Genomic DNA, 13947 nt, shown 5'->3' with positions numbered 1-13947 from the left:
TATTTAGTTGAGTATTTCCTTCTTCCAGTCAAGAGAGCAGAGAATTTGCATATATACAGTATTAAAAGTATTTTCATTACCATCGAGCTATAATCGATGGGCAGGCCCCTATTGGGCAACCTCTGATCAGATGGTAAGTTATACACCGAGTCTACTGTGGCCGAGCGCCTATGAGCGAGCCCAGTTGGTCGAGATACAGAGCCTAGTATGGCCGAGCGCCTATGAGCGAGCCTACTACGGCAGAGCAGTTATATATATATATACCGAGCCTTATAAGGCTGGACAGCTATTTTACTTATTATATTGAGAGAATAGAGTCAGTATCTGCAGGTAAGCATATCTTCAGATTATCTTTGACCCCCAGCTGTTTTCAGTTATTATATTATCAGTTCAGTTTCAGTTTTCAGTATATTCCTTACATACTCGGTACATTGTTTCGTACTGACGTCCCTTTTTTGGGGGCGTTGCATTTCATGCGTGCAGGTTCAGACAGACAGACGGGTAGACCTCCTCAGTAGGTGTTTGCCCGAGTTCAGCTTTATCGGTGAGCTCCCCGTCCTTCGGAGTTCCCGGGCCTAGAAGTTTTGTGTACATCTTGTGTATATATGTAGATAGGATATAGGTAGGTCGGGGCCCTGTTCCGATCACAGTACATCTATCAGTAGAGGCTTGTAGACATATCCTGTCGGTTAGTGCAGTATGTTGGGCTTGTAGGCCCTGTACGTATATTTTGTTGGCTTGTCAGTTGTAGTAACTATGAAGGCCTTGCCAGCCCAGCTTTATGTTGACATTAGTCAGCGTTAGTCTCCGTTTAGTTTTATATTTTGCATCACACATTATCTTGTAATGTGGCCCATAGCCAAAGTATGACCTTACATGTTCAGAGTCTCGTAGTCGCGAGTGGCCCTGTACGTATATTTTGTTGGCTTGTCAGTTGTAGTAACTATGACGGCCTTGCCAGCCCAGCTTTATGTTGACATTAGTCAGCGTTAGTCTCCATTTAGTTTTATATTTTGCATCGAACATTATCTTGTAATGTGGCCCATAGCCAAAGTATGACCTTACATGTTCAGAGTCTCGTAGTCGCGAGTGGTACGCAAGGATAGGTAGGCACTGGGTGCCGGTCTCGCCCCCAGGATCGGGGCGTGACACCGATGTGTGGTGATTTCTGGTAGAATCCTTGTCATATCTAAATGGTACCAAGCAAAGAAATCCATATTATCAATAAGAAATTGAATGAGTTTTTTCCTGAGTTCGGGGGTTAATCCCGTTCCCAGGTATACCTTTCTCTCTGGCATGTATTCGATCAGTATGACTTGCTCCAGTTCCTCGACAGTTGATTTGGTTGCATCGGACTCTTCGGGAAAGACGAATGTTCGAGGAGTAAGGAAATCCTCTTCTCCGTCTTTGATTACCTGATGCTCCGATTCCCCCGAGGCTGGGGGCAGTGATTCCTATTTAGCCGCCTGCTTACTTTTGGTGCTCGATTTCTCCGAGGTCGAAGGCTCCGATATTGGCACCACTTCCTCGACTGCAAACATCTCCTTTGCAGCATGTTGCTCTCCGTAGACTGTTTTCACTCCCTCTTCTGTTGGGAACTTCATCATCTGGTGAAGAGTCGAAGGCACTGCCCTCATGTTGTGTATCCATGGTCTCCCGAGGAGTGCATTATACCTCATGTCGCCTTCGATGACATGGAATCTCGTGTCCTGTATGGTTCCGGCTATGTTTACTGGTAGGATTATCTCCCCCTTTGTTGTTTCGCTTGCCATATTGAAGCCATTAAGGACCCGAGACGCAGGTACAATCTGATCTTGTAGGCCGAGTTGTTCCACGACCCTCGATCTGATTATGTTTGCTGAGCTACCTGGATCCACTAGAACACGCTTAACTTGAATTTTATTTAAAAGAATAGAAATTACTAGGGCGTCGTTGTGCGGTTGAGATAGGCCTTCTGCTTCCTCGTCACAGAATGATAGGACATCCTCGGGCACATAGCTCCGAGTCCGTTTTTCTCTGGTGATTGATACCTTGGTGCATTTGAACACAGGTCCTTGTGGGGTGTCAACACCACCAACGATCATGTAGATTACATGTTGTGGTTCTTCCTGCTCATTTTTTCTTGCATCTCTCTCCCTGAAGTGGTTTTTAGCTCGATCACTGAGGAATTCTCGAAGGTGACCCTCGTTAAACAACCGAGCTACTTCTTCCCTTAGCTGCCTGCAATCTTCTATCCTATGACCATGTGTGCCATGATACTTGCACATCAAGTTTGGGTTCCTTTGAGAAGGATCGGTTTGTATAGGCCTGGGCCACTTGGTGTCTTTGATTCTTCCAATAGCTGACACAATCCCGATGCGTCTATGCTGAAGTTGTACTTCGACAATCGAGGTGCCTCCGAGGGGTCGGTATGCTTATCGAACCCGCTCTTACTCATGAGTCCTCAAGAACTTGGACCTCGATCGTTTCTCCGATCGTTTCTGGGGGTGTTTCGACTCGAGCCGTTGTTTCTTCGAACGACATACGACTGATACCGCTCCTTGTTTGACCTTGATTCCCTGTCTGTATCCCTCAGGGGGTTGGCTGCGAATCTGTTAGGATGAACTGAACCCGAGGGGCTCCTAACTGGTCGTCCTCGACCCTAATTTTTGATTGATAACGGTTGTGCACATCTGACCACGTCACAGCTGGATACTCGATCAGATTCTGTTTTAACTGTCGAGACGCAATCGAGCTCCTTTCATTCAAACCCTGCATAAAAGCTTGTATTGCCCAGTCATCCGAGACCGGTGGTAACTCCATTCGCTCCATCTGGAACCTGGACACGAACTCCCTCAACATCTCGTCGTTCCTTTGTTTTATCTTGAAGACGTCCAATTTTCTCGTGGCCACCTTTATGGCCCGGCGTGTTCATTCACGAAGGTGTCTGCTAACATAGCAAATGAATCAATAGAGTTAGGAGGTAAGTTGTGATACCAAATCATATCTCCTTTCGACAATGTTTCTCCAAACTTTTTCAACAGGACTGATTCGATCTCGTCATCATTCAAGTCATTTCCTTTGATCCAGCAAATGTATGAGGTAATATGCTCGTTAGGGTCGGTTGTCCCGTTATATTGGGTATATCGGGCATGCGAAACTTTTTAGGAATAGGCATCGGAGCAGCGCTCTGAGGGAATAGTTTTTGTATGAACTTGTTGGCATCTAATCCTTTCAAAACTGGAGGTGCTCCCGGTATTTGGTCAACACGGGAGTTATAAGTTTCCATCTTTTTTTTCGTTGTCTTCAATCTTCTTTTCTCCGGACTCGATCCTCTTGGTGAGCTCTTCGAGCATCCTCATAACAGTGGGGTCAGTCCCCGAGTCATTTCTGTTTGACCTCTCTGGCGCTGGTTCAGCACATCGAGTGTTTTCATGTTCAGCTACACTCGGAGTCTTATTTTTACTTTGAAGTTGAGCAATGGCGATCTGTTGAGCTTGCAGCATCTCGAATATCACTTGGAGGCTGATTCCCCCATCACCCACTCCCTGTGTTCCTTGATCACCGGGTCGGGCTTTCCTGCGTACACTCCCTCCGGGGTCTGTGCCTAAATCCGCGTTTAGAGCAATGTGTGAACTAACATCAACTGGTTCTATATTTGGCACTTCCCCAGGATTTATTGGTGGTACACCGACCCCTATATTATTGTTTTCTCCAAGACCTTCGTTGTCATGAATAGGTGTATTTTGTGAGCTAGACATGTTTCAGCCTGAGAATCAAAAATTAGAAAAAGTGTAAATATAACGTGTGTAATGAGAATCAGTAAAGAAATAATCACTATTATCTTTAGCCCCACGGTGGGTGCCAAACTGTTTACCTCGAAAATACGAGTAACAATTAAATTTGATTTGTGGTTTTAAAGATATGTGAATCAGTTCAATACCAATTAATAATCAAGAGATATGAAGTAGAAATGAAAGAAATAAATGAATCAAACCAACGTTACTCAGCAGTGGTGACCTCGAGCTTAGCGACCTCGAGATGAACCAAGAACAATTAAACAAGAACAGTAAAGAGAAAGTACAGTTCTGATGAACAGTAAGCGGAAAGTAGGTAGTATATTTTTTGCCAATGATTAGATGATGTTACAAATGATTGGGGTTCCCTTTATATAATAGGGGAACCCTAAATAAGGTAAATTTCTATTTGCAGTAAGGAATATTATTGGTACAACTATCTAACCGCTGTGAGCACGTGATTTTTGCCCTATATGAATTACTCCCACAAATTCAAAACAAAATAATTTTTTCCATTTGTTTGCAATTTCGTGGATTTTCGTAGCATTTTCTGTTATTGTTTGCATTTGTCTGTGCATGTTTATTTTATTTAATTCATGAAAAATACAAAAATATATTGCATTTGCATTTAGGACTTAATTATACATTTTGTTAGACTAATTAGCAAATTAGTTGTCCTATAGAAATGGAAAAATCACAAAAAAAAAACAATTTATGTTTGCACTTTTAATTTTAGTTTTGATTTTTGATAGTTTTTTCTTCAATTTGGTTTTGTAATTAATTATGGTAATTATCAGTTAGAATTAATAAACTTAATATGGTAGTACAATTTGGTTCATGAATTGGTTTAGATTTTATTTTAATTTTTGAGAAAAGAGTTTTGAAATAAAAGAAAAAGAAAAAAAGGAAGTGAAGAAATCAGATTTTGGGCCAAAATTCGAAATTCACCCAAGCCCAAATCAATTTTTCCCTTTAAAAACCGGCTGACCCAAGCCCAAAATTGATCCCCACCCGGTCCAAGTCAGCTAGTCTTTCAGACCATCCAAACGACGTAGTATAAGGCCAATACTACGCCGTTTTGAGTTCTCTAAATAATCAAATCCTGGCCCTTCATCTTATTTCATCCGACGGTCCAGAATACTTCTTTCATTCCACTTAAATCGATCCTAAAGTTGTAGAGATCAGTTCAGTCCAAACAGACCCCCCCCCCCTTTCGTTCATCTCTCTCCTGCACAACCCTAAGGAAGTTCCGCCATTTTTACCGGCATGGGAGCTCTGAATCGCACCAAATTTTCACCAGCCACTCCCCATAACCCTGTTAACACTAAACCACCACAAATTTCCCATGAATCCCTTTCAATGACCTTTAATTTCAGATCAAGAAACGAAACCCAACACTTGCTCCCGCCTTTGATTTCTCCTCTAAAGGGTCTGGTTTTATTTTTCTCCTCACTTTCGGAGTTTGATTTGGGGCCAAAATGAGTTCTAGACGTTTGTTCTCACAAGAACAAACCGATTAACACTCTTTTTCGCTTTAAATCGGAAAGCATCGGAAGTTCGTTCAAGACCTTGGTCCATCCGCTTCTGGTTTAGGTACTTCGTTTCCCTTTTTCATCCTCTTTTTCGTTTGGTTCCAATTTTCTTCTCTTCCTACTTCGTCTCGTCTGTTTTATCTGTTATCTCTATATGTTTATTTTATTTTTCATTTTTGAATTAGTTCTAAAGTTTGGTAGTTCACATTTTAACTTCTTTGTTCTGTAGTATAACTTCATTTTTTTTGGTTTTCAGAACTCTGAATTGTTGTTTTTTTGGAAAATTCTGCTTGGCCCATTAATTTCATGTAACCTGATTGAAATTGGGCTTTGAAATCAGAAACCCGAGAATGGAATTCAATAGGGGTTTTTGCCAGGCCCAGTTGTGGGATTTGAACCTTAGGTCAAATTGACCCATATTGGTCTGGTTTTAGGGGTAAAAATGGGGCTCCTAAGGGGTAATCTAGGAATTGTAAGTAGGGAATAATTGTGTAACTGAATGGGAAGCTTCTAAGAAGCTGGGGAGGGGGACTATTCTGAAATTCTGATTTTAAAATTAAGGGTACTTTGAGTAAAAACAAAATTGAAGAAGGTTTTCTAAGCAAAAATTAAAATTAGAAAAGGTCCTAAGGGCAAAACTTAGTCCAATCTCTGCAGCCCTAATACCTTGCCTATAAAGGCACCTTTTCTTCTAGCTCAAGGCAGATTTTAGAGATTTTAGAAGAGATAAAATTTTAGGAAGAGCTAAAACGGCTGAATACTTTTAAGTTCTGAAATTTCTGCATTCCATTGTTGAAAAACTATCAAAATTCTGCCTGTTTGGATTTCTGATTTTCTTTTGTTAGCTAGAATACTTTAAAAATTTCCCTAGCTACATTTTTGGTTGAAAAATGGCTTGAGCTTTTGGTTTAGAGTTGGTTTTGGACTTACCCTACTGTTTCATTGATCTCTATGAGTTGATTTCACTGTTTCATTGGCTGAATCTGGGCTCTTTTCTGCTGCTGCTCTGCTGATTCTGCACTGCTCTTGTTTTCTTTTATTGCCAGGTACATGTTCTTGAATCTTGTACAATGTGGTGCACAAGTTGAGGAATGAAATGGAAATGGAATTTTGAAGCGTAGCATTAAGTTTCTTGTTCATAACTTAGCCTTATTTCTTTGATCTATGAATCCTTCTGTTTCATGTTTCTCCTAGTTAAGTTTCCTCATATGTAGTCGATTATGTCATCAAATGCTATATGTTTACTTTAGGATTTAATTGGTTTTGTTTGAATGTAATTGATTCATAAATATTTTGGACTTTATGGAATATGAGCTAAATGAATCAGTAGTTGGACTCTATGCTAATTGTATAAACTAAGTAATGAGAAATGTATTAGATTTGTTTGCCTGCTATATGATTCATTAGAAGTATCATGGCATGCTTGTTATGTTAAGCAACATTAGGTTTCACGGGATATCTAATTGAATGGTGTTTTAAGTTATGATTGTGAGCACGTGATTTTTGCCCTAAGCAATAATTCCCAAAATTTCAAATAAAACAATTTCTTTAGTATTTTTGTAATTTTCGTGAATTTTGTGGCATTTTTTGGTAATTGTTGCATTTTTATTTGTGCATTTTAATTCATATGAAAATACAAAATATGCATTTTTGCATTTAGGATTTAATTTCATATTTTGGTATTAATTTGTTTTAGAACAAAATGTTAAGAAAATAACAAAAGGGTCCATTTTGCATTTTTTTGGTATTAGTTTGCATTTCTCTTTAGGAATTAATTAGGAAATATAATTGTTAGAGTCAATTTGTTTTTAGTTTTATTTTAGCATTTTATAAAATCAGAAAATAAATAAATACAAGAAAACAAACAAAAATATAATAAGAAGGCTGCCCTGAATTGGGCCATTGTCAATAAATTCGGAGCCCAGGTATTAAATCAACCCCCCAGGCCCAAAATAAACCCCTGAAACCCGCCTGGTCCATACCCATTCCCTAACCCGGTCCAGTCTTGAGACGCACGAAACGACGTCGTCTCCCCTTCTATCAATCCCGGCCGTCGAGGTTAATCCATCCAACGGTGGAGAAGTAGGGTCTTGTCAGTATAAGAGTGTCCGAACCCCTGCACCCCCCCCCCCCCCCGTGTCGTCGCTCTCATTTCACCCCAAAACAGAACCCTGTAACGCCGCCATGCTCCGCCGCTGGAAATCGCCTCACGCCGGCGACCGGCCTCCGTTCCCGTCCAAATTAACACCCTTAAATCCTTTTCTCCTCCTCTTTCCATATCTGGCCTTAGATTCACTCAAATCACAACCGAGTTGCTCGAATATTGGATCGAAAATCTCCGGCCAAAACGCAAAGTCATCCAAATCCAACCAAATGAACACCCTAGGACCGCCCTGTTCTCCTCTTTCAAACCCCCCAAACCCCGTCCCTCGAATCTAACCAGAAGTGCTCGAATATTAATTTGAAGTTTTCCGGCCATGACGCCACTCCGTCCAAACCACCCCAAATTCATACCATATACCCCCCCTGACCTCCCTCATCATTAGTCCCCAACCAAATCCCCTCGAATCTGAGTAGAAGCACCCGGATTTCAAATCTAGGGCTTCAAATTTTCTGCCATTGGACTCTCGGATGATTTTGATTAATATTATGAGTTTATTTCGACAAAGATAAACCCATAATATCAATTAAATTCGTTCCCAGAAATTAAATAAGCTCGAAGATCAATTCAGTAAGTCATTTTCCCCTTTTCAGTTTCGATTTAGTTCGTTTCTTGTTCTATCTTTTAACTAAGTGCAGTTTTAATTTCTGACTATTTTAATTAGTGATTTGTTTGTCGATTAGATTGTCGGTGATACATGTTTCTGTTAGTTCTTAGTGTAATTTTCATCTTTTGTTTGTTTACACTATTTTGTCTTGTTCAGTTTTTAGTTAGTCATTCGTTAGTATAATTGTTAGGTATTAATTCAGTTTTAATTAGTTTAAATGATAGGTTTCAGTTGCATTCTGTTTGAAAACTGTTGCTCCTTGATCTTCCTGATACCTCACGTCGATTCTGTGGTTAGATAGTTAATTCAATTGTAGGATTTGTTCTGTGTTTAGTCAGTAATTAGTGCTTCTTTAGTTCAGTACTTAGGTTAAGTTGATTTGGTTATAGCTGATAAGGATAATTTGGACCTAGATCGAAGGTTAATAATTGCAAAATAGATTCAGGGGTTTTGCTTGGGTTGGTCAGTAATTCCAAGAGGGTTTAAAGGGTAGTTTAGGCGGGAAAAAGGGTAGTTTCATTAAGATTGGTAAATTTAGAACCAAGTTAAGGGTAGAATAGGAATTGTAATGGGTATAGAACCTTCTAGGATGGACTATAGTGTAGGTTTCAGTAAACTTAGGGTAGTTGCTTGTGTAACAAGCCAAGAAACAAGGGGTAAAAATAGAATTAAAATAGGGACTAATGGACAAAGTGAAAATCTGAAATTGGACCCTAAGTTCACCTATAAATAGACATTCATTTGCCTTGTGCAACAAGTTTTTCAGCTCTGGGAATTCCCCCACTCATACGAGCATTCATCAGCTCAAATTTGAATTTTGAAATTCAAAAACTTCTCTTAGATCTTATCTTCTTAACCAAAAAACCGAAAAAAAACAGTAGCAAAGCTCCAAAAACTCAAAAAATATTGTTCCATTGAGAGTTTGGCTTAATTTCAAGTTGAAGTATTTGATTTTGCACCATTTAGCTTAGCGTTTGGTTGCTGGAATTTGCTGGAGATTCCTGGGTTGTTTTTCAAGTTGGAACTGGTTTATTCGAGTCAATTTGGGTTTGATCGAGTCTAATCTGGTCATTTTATTGGTGTTGCTCCTCTATTATTCAATCCTGGGCTATATGATGTCGTTTTAAATCCGAAATCCATCCTCTGCTATTGAATCGCACTACTGATTGTTGTTCTACAGCTGACCTCTTCTCCTCTTCTCCTACATTTTTATTCAAATTCCAGGTACACTTCGAGACTTTGATGTATCTCCTATTGAAGTGAAAATGAAAATGGAGTGTTCAACCATTTGCCTTCTGAAAAATGCATGCTTGAGTTGTCATAGAAGAGGAGATTATGTATGATCTATACTTGTTTGGGATTACATTTGATTCATATCTATATTGTATAACTTGGACTGTGACTGTTGAATTTTGGATCCAAGTTTGTTTCCTCTGAATCAGAAGCTTCAATGTATAGTGTGGACTGTCTGTGATGGCTATAGCTTAAAATCGAGCACTGAGTCAGAACTAATGCATAGATCAGAAATTGTGTTAAATTTGGACTTATTAGGACAGTTTACATTCTTAAGTTTGTGTCATTTGATGGTAGATGCAATATTAAATCGTTCAATATCGTTCAGTGATGTTTCCGCTTAGTTTAGCTGATTTGCTTCAATGGAACATTTGAATGCTCCTTCTCTGTTATGGCATAAATAAAGTCATCATGAATTAATGTCAGAACCAGTGTAACGAAACTGAAGATTGTTATTTTGGCTCAACATCATTCAAATTAGTAATTACATTTGCACCATCCTCTGGTAGAACCGACTGCTCAATAAAAGCATCATGTTGATCACCTTGTCTGCTAGTTTATTGGGCCAAGTTTGTATAAAACTGATTTGCTAGGTCTGTGCTTATTTGTGTTATTTTAGAGATCCAATTGTGGAAAATCAAAATTCCTACTAAACTGAGTATCGAATTGGACAGCCGCCTAGATTTTCGCTGGGCCAGATAAGCCAAAAACGGAAGCATCTTCCCACTGGTCCATTCTTCTACTCATGTCGCCAAGGCTGATTCAGCCCCCCTCTGCATGGGTTGGCCTTGAAGCCCACTCCCTAAGGCAATTCTGGGTTGTCCCCGCTGAGTATCCATTTATCAATGTTAACTAGGACTTTTCCTTTTATATAATACAAATAGAAAATAATAGTTGCTTTTAGGTTTTCCCTTTAAATAATAAATGAGACGAGCTTCGCCAAATAAAACATACAAATTGCGGGACCCTCATTAAATGTTATATAAAAATACTTAGAATTCGGGCAGACCGTTTAGCAAATTTCACGGTCTTCTCCAAAGATAATAAACGCGTAGTTGCTTTAGGCGCGTATTTTAATAATATTACCTTCCTAAATGTGGGTGCACATTTATGTGACCCAAATCCAAATCTCAACGAAGTTGAAATGTGTTGACAATCACGGGTGCACTGGTGCGACGTGGTTCGAGACGCATTTTCACGATGTTGCAATTCTTATTAAAAAATAACAACAAAAGCGGTTTACTAATAAAAGGCACATAAGTTAGAACATGTTTTGAATTCAGATAAAATCAATTACAATAGTTGAGCGACCGTGCTAGAACCACGGAATCTGGGAATGCCTAACACCTTCTCCCGGGTTAACAGAATTCCTTACTCGGATTTCTGGTTCGCGGACAGTTAATAGAGTCATAATTTCCTCGGTTCGGGATTCAACCGGTGACTTGGGACACCATAAATCTCCCAAGTGGCGACTCTGAATTTTAATAACAAATCCCGTTCCGATTGTCCTTTAAGTGGAAAAACTCCTTACGCCCTCGCGGGTATCGCGAAAAAGGAGGTGTGACAATGATCAGTTTTCTTTTTTACAAGTTGTGTCTGGACATGTGCCGTTGGTAGTATTCAAAGTTTCCTGGTATATTAATTATTGGTGGCGATGAGATTTATCCAGTCGTGTTTGAGTGTAAAGGGTTGTTTTGCATTAGTATGGGCTCGATGCTGGGTTTAGGATCCTCAGTTTCGTTCTTCACAGGATTTGGGCTCATTGAGCCCTAGATTCTAAGGTCATTTGCAAGGGAAGAGGGTTTGTTGTTGCTACTTGGGCTTGTTTATTGAGCCCAGTAGCTCATTTGTTTGGTTGCTGGACTGTCGTGGTAGTAGAAGTGACCCAAAGATGCATGAGAGGCAAAATTAGAAATTTAGCTTAGTTAAGCTGTATTAATTGTTCTAAAATCAGAGTTTGAAGTCCGCTTAATTCGATTCCATGCTCAATGTTAGTATCAGCTGATTCGCATTATTGGACATGGATGTGGATCATTTGGATCGTGAGAGCTTAATTAACAATTCGATTAGTATCAGTTAATTTGCTTAATTCGATTTCTTGTTCAGTTAATAATTGAGGCGCGCCGTGTCAAATAAAATCTAAAATGCATGGCTCTCATTTAATAGTTTAATCCTTAGAAATCGAGGCGTGCCATTTAGTTGAATTTCCATGGCCCTCGCAAAGCTAAAAATGCGTAGTTGCTTTAGGCGCGTAATTTAAAATTACCTTCCTAAACTCGGGTGTGCATTTGATGTGACCCAAATCCAAATCTTAACAACGTTAAATAAAATGTGTTTCGGACTGCGGGTGCATTTCATGTGGCGCGGTCTAAAGACGTGTTTTAGATGACGTTGAAAATCTTCCTTAAAATAATCAAAAGTGGTTTAAAGCTAAAATGCACATAGGTTTAAAAGTGTTTTAAAATCAGATAATTAGGCCAATAATAACAGTTGAGCGACCGTGCTAAAACCACGGAACTCGGGAATGCCTAACACCTTCTCCCGAGTTAACAGAATTCCTTACCCGGATTTCTGTGTTCACGGACTGAAAAACAGAGTCAATCTTTCCTCGATTCAGGATTCTAAATCGGTGACTTGGGACACCATAAATTATCCTAAGTGGCGACTCTGAATTTTTAAATGAAATAATCCTGTTTCGATTGTCACTTTAATTTGGAAAAAAACTCCCTTATACCCTAGGTGTAGGAAAAAGGAGGTGTGACAGCTCTGGCGACTCTGCTGGGGACAAGAACCCAGAACTTCTGGTTCAGGGTTCAAGAATTCGAGCTTAGAATAATTGTTATATTTGGCTTTATTTATTATCTGGTTTTATTCATATGTTTGGGCCTAATGTGCTAAATGTTGCTTTTTACCGCTTTGATATTGGTGAACTGTATATAAATTGTTACGAATCCCTCCTCTCTCTGAGTCTTCTAAATCATTTGAGAAGGGTGCACTTCGTGTAGCTTCTCTTCTGTTAGAGTCATATCCCAAATTTAGAACGAGGTTCGGACAAGTTGCAAAGCCGGCGAAGCTTCTGTATTTTCGGTACGCTGCCCCCCCCCCCCCCTGGCTCGAGCTGTCCGCTCGGGTAAGCCAGGTCTAGAACAAATAAACCCAGGTTTTAAATCTAGAATAACTCAGCCTCATGCCGGATCCCTAGTAGGAGCATTCGTTGCATCACGTGCATTTGACTTAAGGGGCTCAACACAGGGGTTGGGTCCGTCTAGGACAGGTGTACCCAAAATAATAGACCATCTTGATGCATCCTATGTGCTACATGTTGCATTTCTTCAAGGGTAAAAGGGTCATTTGATGGACCAATGATAGTTGAGGACAAATGGAAAAAAAAAAGAAAAAAAGAGGGTGAAGTGTGAAGATAAAGCGAGTGGGGCCCAATTATATTTCTGTCACATTTTGTTAAGGAAAAAAAGAGCTTGGAAATTCAAAAAAAAAAAATTGCACTTTTTTATCATTTTCCGAAAATCAGAAAATCAGAAAAAAGGAAAAAAAAAGAAAATCCAAAAAGAGTTTACATGTTTCATCATTTTCAAGGAAAAGACAAAAAAATATATTTTCTCTAAATTAATTTTTTCTTATTTTTCGCCCGTATCCAATCGGCCCGAACTATGCATACCTGATTCTCGTCTTTCGGGGCGTGATACGTAGGCAACCCACATAGGGTCCGGTCTTCCTAGTAAATCTTAGGTTCTTGGCTTCGCGGGGTCTTAGCCAAATCTTGCATTTTTAGCCGCATAGGTTAATTTTAGAAAAATAGTCACAACCATGTCTTGCATGTGTCTAGTAGGGAGTGTTATTGTCTCACCTAGTGTTGGTTTGAGTTATTTTCATACAGGTGTGGATTTACTTACCGAAGTTTGAGCATGACAGAGTCCCAGGACCATCTAGTCAGGATCGCTCATTCAGGAGTGGATTAAAAGGAGATTTTCTTTTCTTTTTATGTTTGGAGTCTGTTTTTCTTTTTATGTCATCTTTTACCTTCTAGTTTTGTATAGTAATGTCGAGTTTTTATTATTTTTGTATTTTCTATTTTGCATTTGAAAAAGTGTGTTATAAATCAAAAATCCAAAAAAAAAGAGATGTTGCATTTTATATTTCTGTTAGAAGTTTTGTTTAGAATACTAAATCTAGGAATAAAAAGAAAAATCATTTGAGGTGGTTTTCCTTTATTGAATCAATATCTAGAAATAAAAATTGCTTTTATATTTCCTCTAGTATATTAAGAATAAAAATTTTAAAAAAAAAAGAATTTTCTTTTAGTATCTTTTTAGAAGTTTTCTTTAAGATATTAATTCCAAAAAAAAAAGATTTTCTTTTGAGGTTCTTCTTTGCGAAATTAATGAAAAATGAATAGAAAGGGAAATATTCTCTTTATTTTTATTATAACTTTAGGACATTGTACATAGAAGAAAAAAAAACATACTTTATATGTTGTTTATCTTTAGAGTTTCTTCCTTAGGTAATCAAAAACTGAAATCCAAAAATATTTTTTTAAACTTGTTCTATTTCTCGTTTCGT

This window comes from Nicotiana attenuata, unplaced genomic scaffold (genome assembly GCF_001879085.1).
Source record: "Nicotiana attenuata strain UT unplaced genomic scaffold, NIATTr2, whole genome shotgun sequence".
Classification (NCBI taxonomy): domain Eukaryota; kingdom Viridiplantae; phylum Streptophyta; class Magnoliopsida; order Solanales; family Solanaceae; genus Nicotiana; species Nicotiana attenuata.
This window is presented reverse-complemented; position numbering follows the sequence as displayed.